We start from the raw sequence: 20607 nt of genomic DNA, 5'->3' as shown, positions 1-20607 counted from the left end.
ATGTGGTTCCTTGAGACAGAGCTGGGAACTGGGGACAGCTACTCCAAAAAGCTTCAGAATGAGGCCCGCCATTGCTGGTGCCCTTTCTACCTGCTGTTCTGGACACCAGATGCTTGTCTCTGCTGTTGTGACAGTTGGGGAGACACTGTGTCTTGATTCTTTTCATCATCCTGCTGGGCCTGTTCCTGAACTTTTGACAGTAACTGCTGCTTAACGACAGCAAGGCTGTTGGTGAAGTAGCTGTTGCTCATGTTAAATGATCTATGAATCTATGATCAAACACTGTAGTCTGGAGAAAGCGGGTGTAAAGTTAAACGTGGCCCGACCATTTAATAAGATGAATTGTGAAAATGTTGTAAGGAAGACCCAAGTACAAACAAGGCTTAACACTGTGGTCATCAGAATATCAAGTCTTCCTTTTACAACATGGGGGTGACCTGGCTGGTGTTTTCAAATTCAGCAGTGAGTTGCATTTTTGATTGGGTCTCAGAAGTCAGAGGGACTTCCCAAGAGCCCATTTTCCTAGCAGCCAAATGCTAGTTATTTGCCTCTCCTCTGCCTGCCGCAAGTTCTCTATGATTTAGATTGGGCAAAGCAGAGATTGTTGTCCACTTTATAAAAAGGTTAGTTATTAAGGTTTTATGTTTTACCAATTTTTTGTAAAGATTTCAAAAAGGCCACAAAGAGCTGTATGATTATGGAAAATTTAAGTATCAGAGGAGAAAACCATCCATTATTTAGTAAACTATAAAATCAATGATAGGTTTTTACACGGAAGAGATTTAGATGACCTCAAGACTATACCTCTGCTTCAATTAAACCTGGACTTTTTAGAGCCAGATAAAGACTAAGATAAACAGAAATACATTCATGCTTTGTAAAACTCTGAGCCTTGGTGCCCAAATTGGGTTCTGCAGATTAGGCCCCTGTGCACGCAGCAGAGTGAATTCCTAATAGACAGTGAATATGGACAGAGAACAGCAATGTGACCCTCAATGTTGAACAGCCTGCAAGTTGCCTTGAGGAATATTAGACCGGATCTACTCTAGCAAATGGCAGTTAACTTGCAAGGGAAATTTATTGGCTTGAAGAAGTTACCTAAGTCTGAAAATGAGTTTTGTTTTGTGTTGTTTGGATAGAGAAGTGCTGAAGGCTAGATTTTAGAGAGTGTCAATAAGAGAAAATGAGGGGCCAGAAAATAAGTTCCTCCTCACCGATTCCACAGCCAGTTGCTGGACAAGCAAGACCATTTCCATGAAATTTAAATGAGGCATTTAAATTGACTCACTGTATAAATTACTCTACGTAGATATTCTCCTATCTGACATACATGCTGATTTTAGATGGGTCTTGCTGCTACACGAAGTGTAGTTTATGTAAAATGGGTAAGGACTGAAAAAAAATTTAGATTCTTTGGCCCAACGAGCAGGTTAAACTAGAATAAGGGGAGAGAATACTTCTCCCAAAGCTTATGTTATTTGCAAAATTAGATGCAAAAAACTCTTACCTTAATGAAAAATTACATTTGAGATCTTTATTATAGAGATATAAGGAATTTACAAGTTACAGTAGGATCTTTCCTTAATAGAAAAAACTCTGGGTTTCAGGAGCTTATACTGACTGCTTCATTTGAGGTAAAAGAAAAGAATCATCAGCAACTAGGATAAAATGCAACCTAAGAAATTGGAGATTAAATTTCATGACTCCCCTGAGCCCCACAGGTTTCGTCTGCTGAGAAGTAGAACGTTGTCCACAATACAAGGTGGTGAATAGTGAAGGGAGTCAGCTCACCCAATCTGTCATATCTCTCCTTTGGCTTCCTGCCTTCCCCAAATACATGGAGACTCATTTTTCTCTTCCCCTCATGCCTCACCTTTGTCTTAGAGTCAGTACAATAGCTCTGCATCTGAAACTTCAACTTAACTAGAAATGTTCGCCCTGAGGTCAACATTAAACAAATGGGATGAGTTCTTCAGAATAAATACTTGGTCCTTATATCATGTTTCATCATTAACATGAGAACACTGATTTACAGAAGTATTACTAATTAATCTATGCTTATTGTTTTTAAAAATATGAATTCTTTCCTTATTGAAAAACAGAAAACAAATCTAATAGTTATACTGATTCTTTGAAGAATCTAGAGTATTCTCATATTTTTGAATTTCCAAAATATTAGAATACACATTCCTCACAATACACATTTTTTGTCTTTAGGTACTTTCAATTTGTACTTGGAAAAGTATTAGAAATTAACATAGTAATCTTAATGAATTATATTATATTCTCCAATTGAATAATATCCTGATAGAACAGTAAGGAACTAGGGAATTTTAAGGATATAAACAGTAAGATGATTACAAGTCAGATTGTTTGATAATGTTTGATAACGTCTGGAACTCAAGATGTCTTTAAATGGCTTAAGAGGCCATATAGACTCCAGGAATTCCAAGTGTTACCTGATAGGGATTTTGGAAAGGCCCAATTCAGCACCAATGTCGAAGTCCTAAACCCCACTACTTCAGAATGTGACTATATTTGGAGATAGGGTCTTAAAAAAGTAATTAAAAATGAAGTTATTGGAATGGGCCTTAATTCAATATAACTGGTGTCCTTTGGAAAAAAGGATATTTAAACACAGATATATACAGAGGAAAGACCATGCGAAACCCCAGGGAGAAGACAGCCATCTACAAGCAAAGGATAAAGGCCTCAAAAGAAACCAACGCTGCCAGTATCTTCATCTCAAACTTCTAGCCTCTGTAACTGTGAGAAAATAAATTTCTACTGTTCAAGCTATCCATCTTTCGGTTCTTTGTTATGGCTGTCTTAGCACACTAAAAATGTACCCCAGGAACTGCAAAGAGATAATGTCTTCCCCAAATTGCTTCGCATACTCTTCACCAAAACAGTAAACTCTGGGAGACAATCTGGCTAGTTAACTCCTTCAGTAATTCACTAATTCATAACTGTCAACAAATAAGCACTAAATAAATATATTTTATCCACTGGTCACTTAATAAATTCTAGAGATATAAGGATATCTTCTCAAGTAATTCACAGCTAATGGGAGATATAGACACATAGAAATAATTGCAGTCAACGTGGGAGATATCATAGTAAATGTATTCATTACTTTATGCATTCATTCATTTTCCAAATCCTTGTTGAGATCTTACTATGTCCCAGCACTGAGCTAGAGGAAAATTGACTCTCATGGTGAGGTATTTCAATAAAGCACTCCCTATTAATGTGCTCATTTGCTAATGAGGAAGGAAGGTTTTATGCAATGTATTTTATTAGCTATCATCTGGATATCGCACTAGTACCTCACACTGAAACCTCCATCACAGTGCTTATTCCCCAGCTGAGTCTGCTTCCCTCACTGGTTCTTTCACCATGTTCCATGGCTCATGCTTCCAGTCACTCAGGTCAAAACCTGAGATTAACCTCAAGTTGTCCTTTCACTCCTACCCTATATCTGTGAATCATCAAGTCTGGGGACTCTTCTCAAATCTCTCGGAATACTCTCTCTTCATGGTGATTCTTTATTCCAGGCCTTCGTCATCTCCTGCTTAGATTAGTTTAGACTATAATTATTATGGTACCATCATCTATACTAGGACTTCATCCTGTGGCCTCTCATTCTAATCAGTCTTCCATGTTGACTTGAGAATTATATTTCTAAAGCGGAAATTTGGGTATGTAACTTCCTTGCACAGTATTTCACAACTGCTAATGATATGTAAAAGGAGCTCCTTAACACAATGTAGTGTGTCCTCTCTGCTTCTCCAGCCATACTTTCCGTCACTTTCCAGAACACATATTCTATTCTTGTCATAAGAAAATTAAACTTTTGAGGTTTTAAATACAGACTGTAAGCCTGAATAGAAATGGGAGGGAGGGAAGGGAGTTTTTTTTTTTTTTCCTCCAGTAATTGTCACTCTAGGGAAAGGATAACCATCTTAAATTTTAGTGTTTGGGTGTCCTTTCAATATTTATGATTCAGTATTCATTAAAACACGTGTTTTGTTTAGGTCCTACTTATAATTATTATCATTGTAAGTTCTCCCTGAAATACGCATATAAGACTTTGACAATAGTGTAAATCAATTCAACATGTTTTCCTCAATTGCATTGGATTTTCTTGGAGAAATCTGACTATGTAGTGTCATATAATGGGCCCATTAAAAATATTTAGTCAAACAACAAATCTCCATATTGTTTTCTCACAGGAAAAATAATTTCCAGTGAAGAACATTTTAAAGGAAAATTAAAACATTCAAACCTTTAACTTAATGAAGATAATAGCAAGCACACTGTATTATATTTTTCATGAATAGTAAAATATGTGGTATGTCTTATGACCTCCAAATTTTATATGCCATATATGACCCCAGAAGGAGAATCAAGGAGTTACAGGATATAGCTAATAATGTAAATAGTTGTTTCCCCCTTACATTAATTAATTTGCTAAAAGATGATTTCATGAACCATTTCTTCAGAATAATAAATATTCAGAAATAATGATATTTTAAATCAGCTAAAGAAAAATTCTCTGTTATTGACAGAAAAAACTGACAATTTGATTCTATACATTGCATTCTTTTTTTTCCCCATCAAAAATCAAATTACTGATATTTCCAGCTTCCCCTTTTGACACTGCTAGAAATCAATAAATATTAAGAAATTATTTTCGAAAGACTAACCATTTCAGGACATCCAACCATGAATATTGTCTTCAGAAGTTCCAGCCTTCTGGAGCCAGCCACTGAATTCATGAGTGTCCTGAGAGGAAACAGTCCAATGACAGCAAGGATGCCTGAGGATAAAGGCCCTGAATACCGTGCTAAGAAGCACTAATCAACAGAGAGAGAAAAAGAACCCAGCTTGATTTTAACGAAATCTTTTTAAAGTGTAGGAGACATTAGGAATGTGGAAAACATCAGTGACTTGGGAAACAGGTTGGAGGAAGAGACCCCAAGTCTATTCAGATATTTTGGTACCAGAGGATAATTAGATAGTCTTCTTGGAAATGAGTTAATGGATGATCCTTGTTCTGGACTGATATATTCCTGTCCAAACCCTAAATTATTGCCCAAACTGCATCTGTTAAAACCCTCCTGCCTACATCAGTTGGGATTGGAGATTATAGTCTCTTTATTGTCATTTCCAGGGCTTCAAAAAAAAGCTTTTCCTGCTATACAGGTTTTGCGGCTAAATGGAAGTTCCCAGCCTCTAGGGCTGCTAATGTAACAGCTTTCATAAGTATGAGAGTTCAAGGAAAATAATCCTTTTTAAAAAGTATACATTAAGTTATTTCTTACTAAATCATGAGAAAGGCCTTTCTACCAATTACAACGTATTAAAAAGTTACCAATTATTAGGGGCTTTACTGACAAGGTCATTTATAAGAAAATCATTCAATCTACTCAGAAAGCCACCGCTGAGAAATAACTAAAAACAATTCTTCAGCTAAATTCTCAGGAAATTAATGTTTCTGTTATCTATATTTATATTTAGAGAAGGAGCGGTGAGAATGTTTCATCCTTGAACTGAGAAACTACCTCTGAGCTCTTTGCAGAGAAAAAGAAGAAAGTTTGATTGCAATGGCAGGCTTGAACAGTTTCGATGTGCAGAGTTATTGATTTCTTTCCTGTATTTATTCTATTCTTGTGTTAGGAAACGTTAAGTATCTGGAGAGGGATAGCAAAGTGGACATTTTTAAAACAGTTTGACATGATTGAAAGTCTTCATATTTGTCAAAGTGTTTACCAGCTATGTGGAATTGTTTTGTTTTCACATTTTTGTTCTCAGTAGATGTCATATCCTTGAAATGTGGCAGATTCATGTCTCAAGTATCAGTTTCTCAGTTTAACACCAGACATAGTCAGTTGTGGACGAGGAAGCAGCAGTATGTCCATATACCCACAGGTTTCTGCTCCCCTTTTTACTAATAAGCAGTTGGTCCATGCAAGGAAATCTCTGTTTTGTACTGTTCAGCACATGGATCAAACACTGTTCTTAGCACTGTATTCTAACCAGCCATGGTCATTCTTTAGTCATGTCTCAAAAGCTACCACAGTTCCCAAGTTGGTTTCTCTGGCAACTGTAGAGACAGTTGAATTACAATTCGGAATTGACCAGTCACTAGCCCTAGGGATTTTTCTTCATTCGCCAAGCTTCCATGTGGCCTGTGGAGTGTGGAAAGCGGTTGCTCCTCCCAGTTTCCTGAATCCTTTGAGACAGAGCCAGTGAACCACAACCCTCTGTGTTCTGATCACTGGAAGGATTTTTTTTTTCCTTACAATTCATTCAGAACTGCTTTGACTTTCTTAAAAGACTGTTAGCCCAGGGAACAATGCTGCCTGTTTTGGATTGTTTTATGTTCTTCATACCTGTTGAGCTCAAATTATGCTAAAGCTGCCAACTCACTTTATAAAGAGTCATCTGGAAAACAATTTGATAATGTCACCTTTCTGCTTTCTTTACAAACTTCACTCCAACGACCGAACATAATGACAATAATAACTTGTCAGGCTCCTAAAATGTTTCTTAGATATGTGTCAAGTGGAAGCCATTTCAGATAAGCTGTCATGAGTTAAAGATATTATGAAAGACTACATCTTAAATAAGTTTGTAGAAAACTCCTTCTCAGCCCTTGAAAGAATATTTTGTATATTTCTTTCTAGGTTTGCGCATAAGAAGGCTTGGCTTCTGAAAAGATGCTAGTTAATTTAGGCACTGAAAGTCTGTCAAATTTGTCTCAAATATAGAATAATTTTAAATAAGCCTGATACTGAGAAGCATTATCCAAGTACATTCCTCCATTGGTTGATGTATAAACGAATTACCAAATTTAGATAACTAGGGTATAGTTGCATTTGGAATTATAATCACTGAGAGTTGCATTAACATTTATTTGTTTCACTTTCCATGAATATGGATTTGATCTAGTTTGGTGACGATGACAGACTGATAGGAATCTTTAACTTTTTAAATTCACATCAGGGCCGTACAGCGCGCGGACTAAGTTTGAGGCGGAGACTGTGTGGAACTGCCAGGCTTCAGAAAAAGAGCCGTAAGCACCAACACCACAGAGGTCCCTCTAGCGCCACTAGGAGAGAAGCACTTCCTCTGCTCACCACCGTCAGTCACATTAACAGTCACCAGCACCCTGAGAGGAAATGTTGCCACCGATAGTACGAAATGAGCCAGGCAAGTAACTCAATTAACATGATTCTAGTGCCACGACCACTGTTTCAAGACATTTTCTTGCTCATGCAGCGACTTTCCTGTCTTGCTGACTCTGGGCACTCGAGTTCCCTAAGAATATATATGACCAAGTACTCCTCCTTTTGCTTTTATGGCCTACCATAGCACAGATTGTTGCAGATGTGAATGTTCTTATTGGCATACATGGAAGAATGACCTTACTTTATAGTGCTATTATAAAAGCACAGTTTAAACCAGCCTTTCAATTTTTGTGTGACAGAAGAAGGGGCTAATCTTATGGGTCTTGACCTTTCTGGAGCATTCAAACTATTGATGACAGAGCACAAGGCTCTTTGCATTCCCTGCTTGTCATTTTCTTGGCCTTAGATGGCTTCCAACCCATTTCAGTGCATGCGCCTTATTGACGTCCTGTGTTGGAGGGTAATGCATCTTCTCAGCCTCAACATCTCTGGTCTACTCTTCTGTAAGGATTAAGGAAACAAATGATCTTCCTGAGTCCCAGAGCTGGCTTTCTACGTCTCCAATTCACAGCAGTAAAAGTACTACTAGAGGTATAAAACCTCCTGCCTTATTAATAAGAATACCTAATCAATGCATTATTTCAAGCAACTGGTTGATCATCCAATTTCATGGCTCACATTTGTTTACTAAACTGGATCTTCCTCAGAGACACCTTTAATTTCTTTTTCAGCAAATGTCTTATATTAGTTTTACACTTTTTTTTTTTTTTACTGAAGTTTCAATTAGGAGTCCATCTACTGTGCTTATTCTTCCCTTAGGCATTTATCAATACTCTATACAAATTTAAGCAGGAACATTTTCTAAGTCCTCATAAGGATATACAAATGAAAAATATAAAATTATTAAGGATGCACTAAATGCAGCACAAAAGAAGATGTAAACAATGCTCAAAGGGTGCACCCTAAGCCATCTGCCAGTTTCATGGTTTTCCTTGAAGATTCCTTCCTTTCCTTGGAGATTCCAAGGGCCCTGCTACTCCCGCATTCCCTCAGAATGGTTCCTTATGCAGGTGACATCACCACTTTTACCACATACAATTGGTCCCAGAGTGTGTGCTGGACACAAAGGCACCCACATACAGTCTGGTCAGCAGAGTGTATGTCGTCCTGGCGAGAGCACTTTTACCAACTGGGTTGCCTTAAAATGGATGAGACTGACAGACCCAATCAGATTTTCATCTCTTTTGTGAAGTCTGAATGGGACATTCAAAGAAAGGCTGAAGACAATAGTGGGGTAAAGTTGCTGAGAGATACACAGAAAAGAAGCAGTAAGCAGAAACTATGGGGATGTAGGACTCTGGGTTAAGAAAAAGCCTCAATAGGGAGGAGAATAATGAGGGTCAGCGTGTAAGTGACAGCAGGAGCTGTAGATGCAGACAGAATGACTGAGTTGGCATCACGTGCAACACTTAAGCAGGGAGGAGAGGGTGACTTGTATTGAGGGGACAGCTTGGCTCCCTAGAGCTGTTTTCACCCTAAGTGATCATCTAGCTCTCCGTGGAACCTGGCTGTAGTTGTGGGTATATTCTGAAAGTTGTTTCCATCACCGTGAACCAAGTTAGGCATCTGTTTTGCTCTTCCATATTTCCCCATTTATCTTCTCAATAAACCATGTCGAGTATATGGCTGTTCTTAGGAGACAGGAAACACTAGCACAATATATATAGTCATTTTAGGTGGAGGTGGAGTGTAGATGATCTCTAGCTTAGATTACTTGTAATCATATTGTTGAGAAAAGTTATAGATTTGTGGTAGCAGAAAAACTGTCAGGATAGGTATTTCCCAACTGTTTTCTGAGTGACACATATTGAGGCAATTCTCAAAAGGAGGGTTTAGAATGAGAATAATGTGCTAAGTTTGGGAAAGATTTAGGATGGCCATTAGCTTATTAAAAGCCCTGGAAAGTCTTGCAATTAAGAACAAATATTACTTCTGTTTAACTTAGCAAAAGAGAACATCTTTTCATTCCATCAGCCCGACAGATATCTCACCAAATATTTTTTTCTGTAGTATGCAATTTTAAAACTTCAATTTATATAAATGATCTTAATAACCACATTACATCTTATAAAAGATAGCTGTCCTTGAGATTGTACTTAGCTGTGAATTATTCTAGACTTTGGAATTTTTATTGCTTCCAATGTCATGCAAGAGGTCTTAGAAATATTATTAAAGGTATATTGGTTATTAAAAGTTCTGTAAATACCAGTGTGAAAATTTCCTTCTGTCTCTTCCAGCCCACCCTCTGGTTGTCTGTAGTGGAAGACTTCCTGTGTGGATTGTCAGTGCAGTTTAGAGGTTTTGTATATAAACGTTCTAACCTGAGGAAATTGGAAGAGCAGTAAGAATAAGACGCCAATATAGTTGTCTTAACCTCTTGGAAACAATGTGATAAAGACTGAAGGGACCAACAGCGATTGGATAAACACACGTCTCATATCCCTTGTATGGCTGTAACTGGATTTAAATACTGCTTGCCACAGGATATTAATATTGAGTATTCTGAGATGAACAGTTTGATATAAATAAGTAAAATATTCTAATTTTATACTTCAGTAAGGAGGATGATAATTAACACTATTTTAATTGGAGTTCAACTAGGAAAAAAAGAGGAAAGGATTTTAATTATAAAAGCAAGTTTAATCTAAAGATTTTTAGTAATATGAAAGTAGAAAATCAGTTGTAAAATTTTGTGATACCTCCTTAATAACTGAAAATAGGATGGTCAGCAGAATACAGTTACAGGCAATCTTTACATAATCCAGTAGATTTTAATCCTTATAATATTTATGTTTAGAGTTGCGTGGGGGAAGGCAGAAATATTTCTGATCACTGAAGTATTACAGTGCATTTTGAAAATCTGAAACAGCATAAAAAAAGAAATTGCCACCCACTCATAATTACAGTGTTTAGCAATATTGGCTCTTTTCTATTTGGCAGGTATTTTCTTCTGCTCTTTTTTATGAATAGATCCTTTTACAGAATTGAGATATTGATACATAATTTCTCCACTTTGTGCTATTATCATTTTTCCATATTTTCCATACTAAATAAATATTATATTATTTGGTATTTCCATACCAAATAAAGATTATCAAAAACTCTTTCCAATCCTCATTTTTAAGAGTTACATAATACTCCACTGCAATTTATTTAATTTATTTTGTTGGTTAATTCAGGTTGATATCTATCTGAATAATTAAAAACATCAGTTTTACCAATAATACTGTGAGGTGTGTATATCTTTTTTCCTTTCAAAAATTTTTACTTTGGTATAGATTCCATAAATGAGATTAATGGGTCAAATCTTTCAACATTTAAAAAACTTGCAACACATATTTCAGTTTGTTATAAATCTTGTAAAAATCTACATTCTATTCTGTAAAATATTAGAACCTTTACATTTACTCATTTGTGAATTTCTTGTTCACATCCTTTCTCCATTCACCTATTGGCTTTGCATTTTCTTGATTTTTCTAAGAAGTGTTTTCAAATAACCCTTTATTTTGCATATTAAATAAAAATACTAGTACATATTTATCCAGTTTGTTTACTTTTGTTATTTTAATAAATGCAAGATTGACAATTATGTTCTAAAGACTATTGATATTTCTGCTATGTTTTTTTTCTTTTTCTTGTAAGCTTAGTATGTCTAATTGTCTTAGGACTTATGGAAATGAGGGATGAATCCTCTCTCTGGGCTATTGTAGTTGTGAGAGAGAATTTTTTTAAAAATTTATAGAATGACTAATAAATAGGGCTTATTGTTTATTTCCTAGCAATTTTTCTGGAGGTTGGGGAGGAGGGTTTTTTGAACTTACGGATCTGTGGTAACGTCTCATGAAAATTCTGAACTTTTTAGGAAAATCAAAGTTTGCTCTAGCCTTTCACAGAATCAAAGAGTGTAACCTGCACTACTTCTAAACAAAGAGGCTTTGAACATTAGATTTTATAGAAGTTGTTTTTCTCCCCCTCAGTGCAGTCTAGTACTTAGAAAAGTTGCATCTAGATCTTGGTCAGACTTACTTATGAAAAGTGGATGACAGTCACAGACTGTTTATTTCATCTGATCTATAATGCCGTCTCTTGTAATAATCAACTCCTTTTCAGAATCTGTTTCTAGACTATTTTATTCCATCTTATTAATCTGATATTTGTTAATATTATCATCACATTGTTTTAATTGTGTAATTTTATAGTAAAGTTTAAAATCTTGTATGGCAAATGCCCTACCATTAGTCTTCCTTTTTACTATTATCCTAACTATTAATACTTATTTAATCTTTCCAATGAAATATAAAATCACCCCTTTGGGATTTTTATTGGATTTTTATTAAATATATACATTAATTTTAGAAGAAAATTATAACATTATCCTTTAATAGATATCATAACTCACAAAATTGATGTTTCTCTGGATTATACTATATAGTGGACTGAAGTTTGTTGTAATGGAAAGAACAGTGGGTTAGGCATTAGGAGATCTGGTTCCTAGGTCTGACTCCCGATTTTCTACCTATGTGAACCTAGGAAAATTAATTCACTGCTCTATGGCTCAGTTTCTTTATTTGAATAATGAAGAGGTTGTACTAGATAAGACATTAAAATGATCAATGAATTCTATTCCAAATTGTGAATGCAATGAACACCTGATGTTATTATTAAAAATAATTATTTTGTGCCCACTGGCTACTTAGCAACACTATCTTACTTCAACAATCACTCTTCCTCCATTTTAACACTCTTTTTCTAGGTAGAGAAATGGATCCACAGAAATGGATGGAAATTATTATGCATTAGAAAATTATGCTTGCCATATAAATAGATCACCTAGTTTCAAGTGGAAAGGCACTGTGCACTATACATAGAAAACTAGAATCCTGGCTTTGATTCATTGTGTTTTTAATAACATAACCCCACTTTTCCTACGATCTCTTACATAGAATTCCAGTATGCAGAAATTAATATGATGGGAAGGGAGTCATAAATAAACAAAAAAACAAATTTGCAAAATAAATGTAACAACTGAGATGCTACAAAATGTATTTAAAGTGAATGGCCTGGTTAAAATTAAGTCCAAAATTTAAAGCGCATTTATGATTTTAAAGATATCAACCTAAAATAAAAAAGTAATACTTTATAAATACTAAAGCAAGATGTGCAAGCCACTGTAACAAAAGAAACCAGATTCTTGGTTTCTCAATCAGTTAAAAGTTTGCTGCTCTCCATATCATCATTTAATGTGGATTTGTTCCTTGCTGTCATTGAGAAACTCAGGGTTTCCTCCTATGGATCCAACATCTCCTAATGTTTCTCTGCACTTAATAGTATGGATGAGAAAAAGATGCAGAAGGCATTTTCACTCTTCACACCTAAACCTGGGGATGATATACCACTTTTCCTTTCTTTCTTCAGCCTCAGTTGTATGGTTCTATGTGACTGCAAGGGAATTTGGACAGTAGAGTCCAGTGATGTGCCAGGAAGGAGAGAACACATTCAGTGGTGAGAACTAGCAACCTCTGCCACAGTCAGCTATTCTAGCCATGGAACATTAATTATCTCTCTTTCTCAACATATAGAGCACACACACCACTCTCCAAGAGAGAACACTCAATCCAGTCTTTGCATCCAGTGCTAAGCCTAGGCTATCCACATGATGGATAGCCCCCTCCATCAGTCCAGTTGTGGCTCCTCGTCTGCGGACCTATGAACTACACAGGCAAGTTTCCTGGTCTTCCCGTGCCCAATGGGCAGACATGCTTCATGTCACTTACCCTAGCAACTGATAAGTTAGTGTTTTAGCTAGGCTCTTGCTACTCTCTGGAAGGGATTCATCTGCCCCTTTGGTATTGGTGTCCCTTTTTTCTGACCTAGAACAAAACCCTCATCTTTGTCATGTGGCTGAATGGCTGCCTTCAACTGTTAATACCTCTAAGTCTTCATTATTCAATGTTTTTCATACTATCTGTTATTATTAACTGCCTAGAAGCAAGTTCCAGAACTTCTGATCTCAGCTCAGTTACGTTTCTACTTGTTAACCAACTAATTATTTCCATAGCTGATCTATTTCATTTGATACTTTGCCAAAATCACCAACAGTCATCTAACACACTAATACAGTGTTTCTTTCCAATTTTCCTAGAGCTATCTGCTCAACAGCATAAGGTCTACCTTCCAAAGTATCATGTCAGCAGTCTTACCAATATTTTGCCAAAGAGTAGCAAAGCCCTCCACTCACTAAGCCTATTGCTGAATATTTTTAGATATTTTACATTAACATCCCACTCTTGGCATCATCTTCTCTTTGGGTTAGCTTATGTTAATGGCAATAACAAGCAACTCCAAATTCTTAGTATTTAGATCAATAAAGGTTTTTTTTCTCCAAACATCAAAATCCAGTATAGCTGGCAATAGAGCTCTACTTCACAGAAATAGAAGCCTTACGTGGCTCGATCATTTTCTAGGACTTTGTGCATTAAATAGCTGGATGGGGAAAGAGAGAGTGAGTTAAAAGCACACACATTTTTAACTGCCTTGGTCCAAAAAGTGATACATATCACCTCTACTCACAATCCACTGCCAGAAATCATTATAGACGGCAGCAACTGCAGTGGACCCTGGGGAATGTATTCTAGATGTATTCCCTGGAAGATGAAGAAACCTGCAGCTCTGCCACAAGCCTGTAGACTATTTAACAGAAAGGATAAAAGTGTAGTGTTTTTAAAATTGTCTGTTATTATCACCTCTTTCTTAGCTCAATTAACTTCTACTATAATATTACAACAGGAAAGAGTACAGCAGTGACACAGTTCTCTCTCCACTTTCCTGTAACTTCCTTCCACATTTAATTGTCCAAGTATCACAGTCCAGGAATCTGGAAATGTCCTTTGCTTGCCAGAATCCCTGTGCCACAACCCTTACACTTCATTCTCAGTGTGAACTGTTGGCAGGAGATGGTACTATTACTTGGCAGATGCAGGCACAAGAATAAATGATGGCTGTTTTAGGCCACTGAGTTGTGGGGTGTTTCTTAAGCAGGAATGGTTGATTGATACACTCCTTAACAGGCAACAAAATGGACTATGATAAAAGTTACTTGCCAAAGGCAAGAGCTAGGATATAGAATCAGATGATTTTATTTCCAGATGGGTGAGCTTTATAACATTTTCAGTTCAAACTTAGTTTCTATAGGAATCTACCCTCCGCCATGTCTTAAGTTCCAAATAGCCAAGCTTATATACTCTCCATACAAGCAAAATTAAAGTGCTGTTAGAGAATTAAGCTTTGTTTATGCTTTTTGTTACAGTTTTCTAGACTGTACTTTAAGCATTGGCTACAAGCCGCATTGGGACATTAAGTAATCACAATACTAACATATTTCAATATTCGGCTGACAACAAGGCCTACAATTATAGTTAAGCTTTTATTCTCTGTGTCTGCAATTACCTAACCAGTGAAAGGAGATTTTCATGATTGCCATTAAGGGTTTAATTATGATGAGTCAGATACAGGAACAGTTGTTAGCTAGACATCTATCCATCCCTGTGGGTAAACTGGCCCATCTGAGGACAGAGCCTAGAAAGAAAGACCAAAGTAATAAAAGTGGCCAATCAGCTGCATTACTGCAGACTCGGGACACATTGCTGCCACTCTAGTTCCCGTTCAGTAGTTTCATATGCTGTAGGCCACGTCAGTGGCCTCAGCGCCTTGAAAGGGCCAGTTGACCTCAGGTGAAGAACAGTCTATTGTCTGATGCAATTCTCTTGCTTTAGGAGCCTGGCTACTTAGGATGGAATAAAAGAAAGTTCTTAGCATCTCTGTAATAAGAGACAGAATAAACACGTTTGAGTTACTTGAAAAAGAACTGGAAGATTGGATATCACTAACTCATTGGTTTTATTTACTGACTGTTCCTGTCACTTTAATAGCCCATTTACGAATGTAATCCAACATTGAATATTTAGTGGCTTTGTTATAAACCATATCAAACAATTTGAATCTAAGCATGTCAGAGAAGAGTGTCACTGGTTTCTCTAGTTGTTTGACAGGCATGTTTGTCGGCAGATAATAAACCAAAAGTGCCATTGTTTTTAAAAATCTGTGGAATCCATACAACACCATGAACAAAGGAACAACAGGAAATAGCAGATAGAGAGTTACTGTGGAGTGCTTTGAGAAGCTAGTTAGTAAGGATGCTAGATCATAATGGAACTAAACAAAGGTGAGCTTTTTTATCTGAGTGTCTAAAGTACATATCTTCCTGATTAGTTGTTTGTTTAAACAGGAAAGTAGTAATTATAATACAGACAAAAAAGAAAAACCCTTCATGTTTTTGTTACATCAAGAAAAGAAACATTATTCATTGTCCATATGCTGAGTTTATTTTAACAAGGATGTGTTGAACCACTTTTATAGCTCTGAGATATTTTGTTCTCTTCAGCTCAAACCTATCCTACCATTTTAACTATTTGGAAAATAAATGAGATGAGTTTTAGAATGTACTAGAGCATGAAGGATTTTAAGCAGGAATTTTGTACCACAATACATTTTTAGAAAATACTTAAAATTAACTTTAGTCTGAGAAAAGTGAATTTAATTTTTTTATATTTAACAATTTCCTTTAAATGAATTTAGTTTAAGCAAAATTTTAAAATATTTCAATGACTAAGCTGAACAGAAGCAGAATTATACTTTAACTCAGTTTTAGAACATTTAACTTAATATTTACTAACTTCTTAAAAGAGCACAAAACATGCCCACATGATTCACTTTTTCAATAAAACTGAGTGTTAAAATTTAAAGTGAAAAACTTGCAACTTAGAATTAAACATAGCAACAGGAAAAGATCAAACACCCCAAACAGCAAAGTCAACATAAAGTCACACTAGAAAAATGGCCACATGACTGAATAGGGCAAAAGTCTTAGAAATTAGGACATGAAAAGAGGGCAAGACCTACAATACACAAAGTGATGAAATACAGTGCATATAGAGCAAAGAGGCCCATTCTCTAAGAGGCTTCAAATATAGACATCTTTTCTACTATACAGATTAAAAAGAAAAAGAACCAATTTTTTTCTGTGTAAACAGAAGAGACTACATTGCTCATTTCTGAACACACATTTTTGTAGCCCTCACTATACCAGGCACTAGCCACTACCTAGGTACTTCAGGGCATCAACTCAGATTGGCACTGATATTACTACTGATGCACAGAGAAGGTAACAGTTTGTCCAAGATCACATAGCAGTAAATGGTACAGATGAGAATTCAAATCTAGGCAGGCTGATTTTAGAGTCAGTGTGCAGAATCCCTATGCTTCACTAACTCTGTAGTAGCTCAGCAAGCAGCCACTTCTTTGTCTACATATATCACCCCACCTATTTTCAGGGTTTCAGGTTACTGAAAATGAATAGAGTACATACATAGTATTATATTATATTCCATTCTCAGTCAACATAAGTTGCATGCTATTTGGTTTGGAATGTATTGTCATAACACAATTGAGAAATTGTGGTTCCACTGGTTGAATATGATCATATGTGTCCAAATACAAAGTTTTTTCCCCCAATTTTTTTTTTCTTAGAGAGAACACAACTTATAATTGTATTCTTCCTAAGTTTGTTTGGAGAAGGCAAATTAGTCAGAAATAACCATCATTCATCAGTGTTAGTTGGTAGAGGTTGCCTATAATCTCTTTGCTTTTTAAAAGGGTTAAACACAGATTTACTTATTATCCTTGGGACTGAAACCTTCCAATTATATTAAATGCCATTTTACATAAATCTTTTTCAGACCATTTTAAAAGGCAAGATAGCGACTGATTGTTACAGAGATCACATACGATAAAAATCCATTACTAAAAAAAATAAACAGAGAAATAATGACAGCAACAAGAGAAATCTGAAACTTTCCTAATGTTATACAAATAGGAAGTTATAACTTTGGTATAAAAGTTCCAATGACAGCATCAGTATTGATTCAAAAACTCTCTTTATCAAACTACCTGTATGAAAATATAGAGCTTTCCAGGAAATCTTTCTAGATGACCAGGATCCAACTCACTTGATAAAAAAGAAATCCATGTTGAAGATGCCTAAGAAGCATTTAGATAAAATTGTTTCATGGATTGTGAGAGTGAAAAATGTCCCTAAATTGTTTTCAGCATGTGGCATTAACACGTATCTGTAATTAAATATTGAAAAGAAACGCTGCAAAAAGACATCTGACTTTTTATCATCTTAAAAGTTTATATCTAAAACTTTTGGTGGTATTACATGCTAATTATGCAGTTTATGATATGCAAAAAGTGAGCATAATCTTAAATATCTTAAATATTTAACAGGAGTTGTTATTATCTTTAACTGCTGTCTTCATTGAACAGCAGAAATGAAATGAAGTTTGCTCCACTAGATTATCTAATTCTGGATTCTGCTTAGTATTGCTTATAATTAAGAACCTCAATAAATGTTAAATGACAATGTTGTCTTGCACTCTACCTGTAAATATACTCTTGAAGCTTGCGTTAAATAAGTGTACTTTAATTTATAATAGATGCTTATTTCACAATTAAATTTTTTTTGCATATATGTATGTTTGTACTTGTGTGTGTGTCTGTATTCTTCATTATTAACAGTTTTCAGCTAGAAGAATTGGGCTGACATATTTATTCTCTGAATTTGTGTCAAGTACTATGTGTATTATACCGTATGCTTGAAATGATTGGAAAGCACAAAATAATGAAGCCATGATTTTCTTAAGAAAAAAAACAGGCCCGCCACGAACTGCAGACCATGCTTTGTAAACAATGATCTTCTATTAAATACTTTATGACTATTTCATGTAAGAATAGTGTTTATGAATGTGCCACAAAATGTAGGCTTATGTGCTGGAGGAACACAGATTTCGACTAATTCAAGATGATAAACCTTGTGAAGAAATTTTGTTTATTTATTTTGGGGGGATAAATTGGGAGTTTGAGATTTGCAGAGTAAAGAAATTGATTTATACCAATCAATGAAAAATTGTTCTAGGGGGACAGATATCACAAGCATTAGGAAAAGGACCTTACAAATAACAGAAATTAATGTAATTTTTGTGCTATTTTTATTTTTTTGGTTGGAGGAGGTAATTAGGTTTTTTTTTTTAATGGAGTTACTGGGGTTTGAACCCAGGACCTTGTGCAGGCTAAGTATGTGCTCTACCACTTGAGCTATACCTCCCCCACCTATGTTTTTAAATGATAGATGATGGGACCTATCTGGCTGGAAAGAAGAGAAAAAGGAGCAGTAGTGTGTGTGTGTGTGTGTGTGTGTGTATGTGTACACACGTATGTCAGTGTCTTGAAATTAAGATGGGGTAGAGCTGAATATCAAATTAAGAATTTATATTTAAACTAATACATATTGGGATGTCCACAGAAGATGCTGATTGAAAGAAAATACTTTATAGAAATAGTGGTGACATGAAGATGGCCATTAAGTAAAATGATCCTTATGATTGTGTGTATCTTGGACTAAAGCAGCAAATTATATTCTAAGCAAAAGAGAAGAGGGATATGGCCATATCAGTGTAAAGAAGGAGTCCATTCAGGAGATAAGAATATATATGGTATCCCTTTTGGAGAAAAGTGGAGACAATATAAACATTGTCAGTACATTAGGGATACCTAAAAGTTTAATTTGTGATCCTTAATTTTATAAAAATACCCATTGGTGGACTCTAAATTGGCATTTTTCTTTAAATTAAGAAAACTGTTCCCCATTTAATTACCAGATTTGTAAGAAAAAAATCTGATACAAAATTAAGAGGATGAATTATATAAATCGGCCTTGGAGTGATGTGAGAAATGCTTAGACTCTTACTCCTAAGAGACTGGCCCATAGTGCCACCTTGTGTTGATGATCGTTTTTCTGTTTTGTGTTTGTTTCGTTTAAAGATAAATTTTCTTGGTGCTAAACTACATAGAGAAGTAAATCTCGGTGAATTTGCCCTATTTTCAAATTAGTGAAGTACTGAAATATGTAGCAAAATTTTAAAAATAATTATTGTTCACTAATCATTTTTCTGCCCACTGTATTGTAAATTATTGTATTTTTTTTTTAACTACAAAGGAATGAAAAGGAATACTGGGAACAGAGGAATTCTGTACTGAATCTAAGTGAAGAACTAAACAGAGCATGTTATTTTAAAGAATTTGTCGTCAAAGAGGGTACCTAACCAGGGTATTCACATTCTAATAAAACACTACAATTAGTCTGCATTGAGGGGTTTCTGTTTTTTTTTTTACATCTATTTTTAAAATGTGTAAAAATTACTGATATTTTAATAGAAAAAAATTTTGAACTCACTGTTTTAGAAATAATGGAAATAGGAATGGATCAAATCTATCTTTAGCAAGCCTTTTTATTTTATCTGTCTTCATTATTTGAACTAACAGTTGATTACTATTTTTTTTTCTTTAGTCACCAGCCAGATTGGGTCTTCTTCCATTAATCTCTGGAGAGCTAGTAGATAAAATGCTTGGGGAAGATCATTTAGACAATAAACTACAATCCTTATTTCTAAAGCTACTGACCAACATTGTCTCATGGCCTACAAGTCTGTGGATGCCTTCAATTGAATACTTTTTCCCCCTAGAAAATCATAGTAGCTGTATCTTTCTTGTCTTCCCCTGTCTCAATGACTGATTCATTTAAGGGAAAATAAGCTTGAATTGGCTTTTTGTACCTTCCTTTTCCTCTTGTCAAATAACCTCTATGTCCTTAAACATAGCCTGGTATTAAATTAGAGAATAAAGATAGAATATATAATTTATTCAGAGTGTAATCCACCAAGATACTAGACCTATCCCTGAAATAAAAACAGAATCCTCAGAATCTAACTTACTCAATTCAGTATAACTGTTTAATTACAAACATATCAACATGACTCTGGAGTCTTTCTATAATTAAGCAAAAGGTTTAGTGTGTGTGTGTACACATACTATATATATTAAAATGTTTAATTATATATAAACTAAACTATGAAATATAAACTTTAAATATAGAGATAAAAAACATAAGTATAATTCTACTGAAAACTTTGTATGTCCTTGGTTGTGGGATATTCAGGTAACGGTATATATAGTCTACATTCTCAGTAGTATGGATAATGAGATTCTTAAAGTGTCTGTTAGGAAATCACTAAGGCATATTTTCTACCTATTAAGGATAATTTTCAATTCTATGTAAATTTTACTATAGGCAACCTTCTTCCCTTCTAGCACTCAAGTCAAAAAAAAAAACATTTATTTCTAGCAGGTTTGAGTACATTAATTAAAAAATCATTACTCTTATGACCAATTCTACATA

General features: G+C 35.2%; 1 long non-coding RNA gene across 4 annotated transcripts in view; it reads left to right on the top strand.

The window, feature by feature from the left end:
- The window catches only part of LOC140696381 (uncharacterized), a 310247-nt gene extending 290765 nt beyond the window's left edge, over window positions 1–19482 (top strand). For 3 of the 4 annotated variants that reach the window (XR_012072630.1, XR_012072628.1, XR_012072631.1), the window contains 2 exons: window positions 7012–7218; window positions 19369–19482. This is a non-coding gene — a long non-coding RNA (uncharacterized lncRNA). The remainder of the gene's footprint in view (window positions 1–7011; window positions 7219–19368) is intronic. The other variant, XR_012072629.1, reaches the window with a different exon arrangement.
- Window positions 19483–20607: the final 1125 nt, after the last annotated feature.

The sequence above is a fragment of the Vicugna pacos genome, chromosome 5, assembly GCF_048564905.1.
Source record: "Vicugna pacos chromosome 5, VicPac4, whole genome shotgun sequence".
Classification (NCBI taxonomy): Eukaryota; Metazoa; Chordata; class Mammalia; order Artiodactyla; family Camelidae; genus Vicugna; species Vicugna pacos.
The sequence above is the reverse complement of the archived record's forward strand: the minus strand, read 5'-3'. Positions and strand labels throughout refer to the sequence as shown.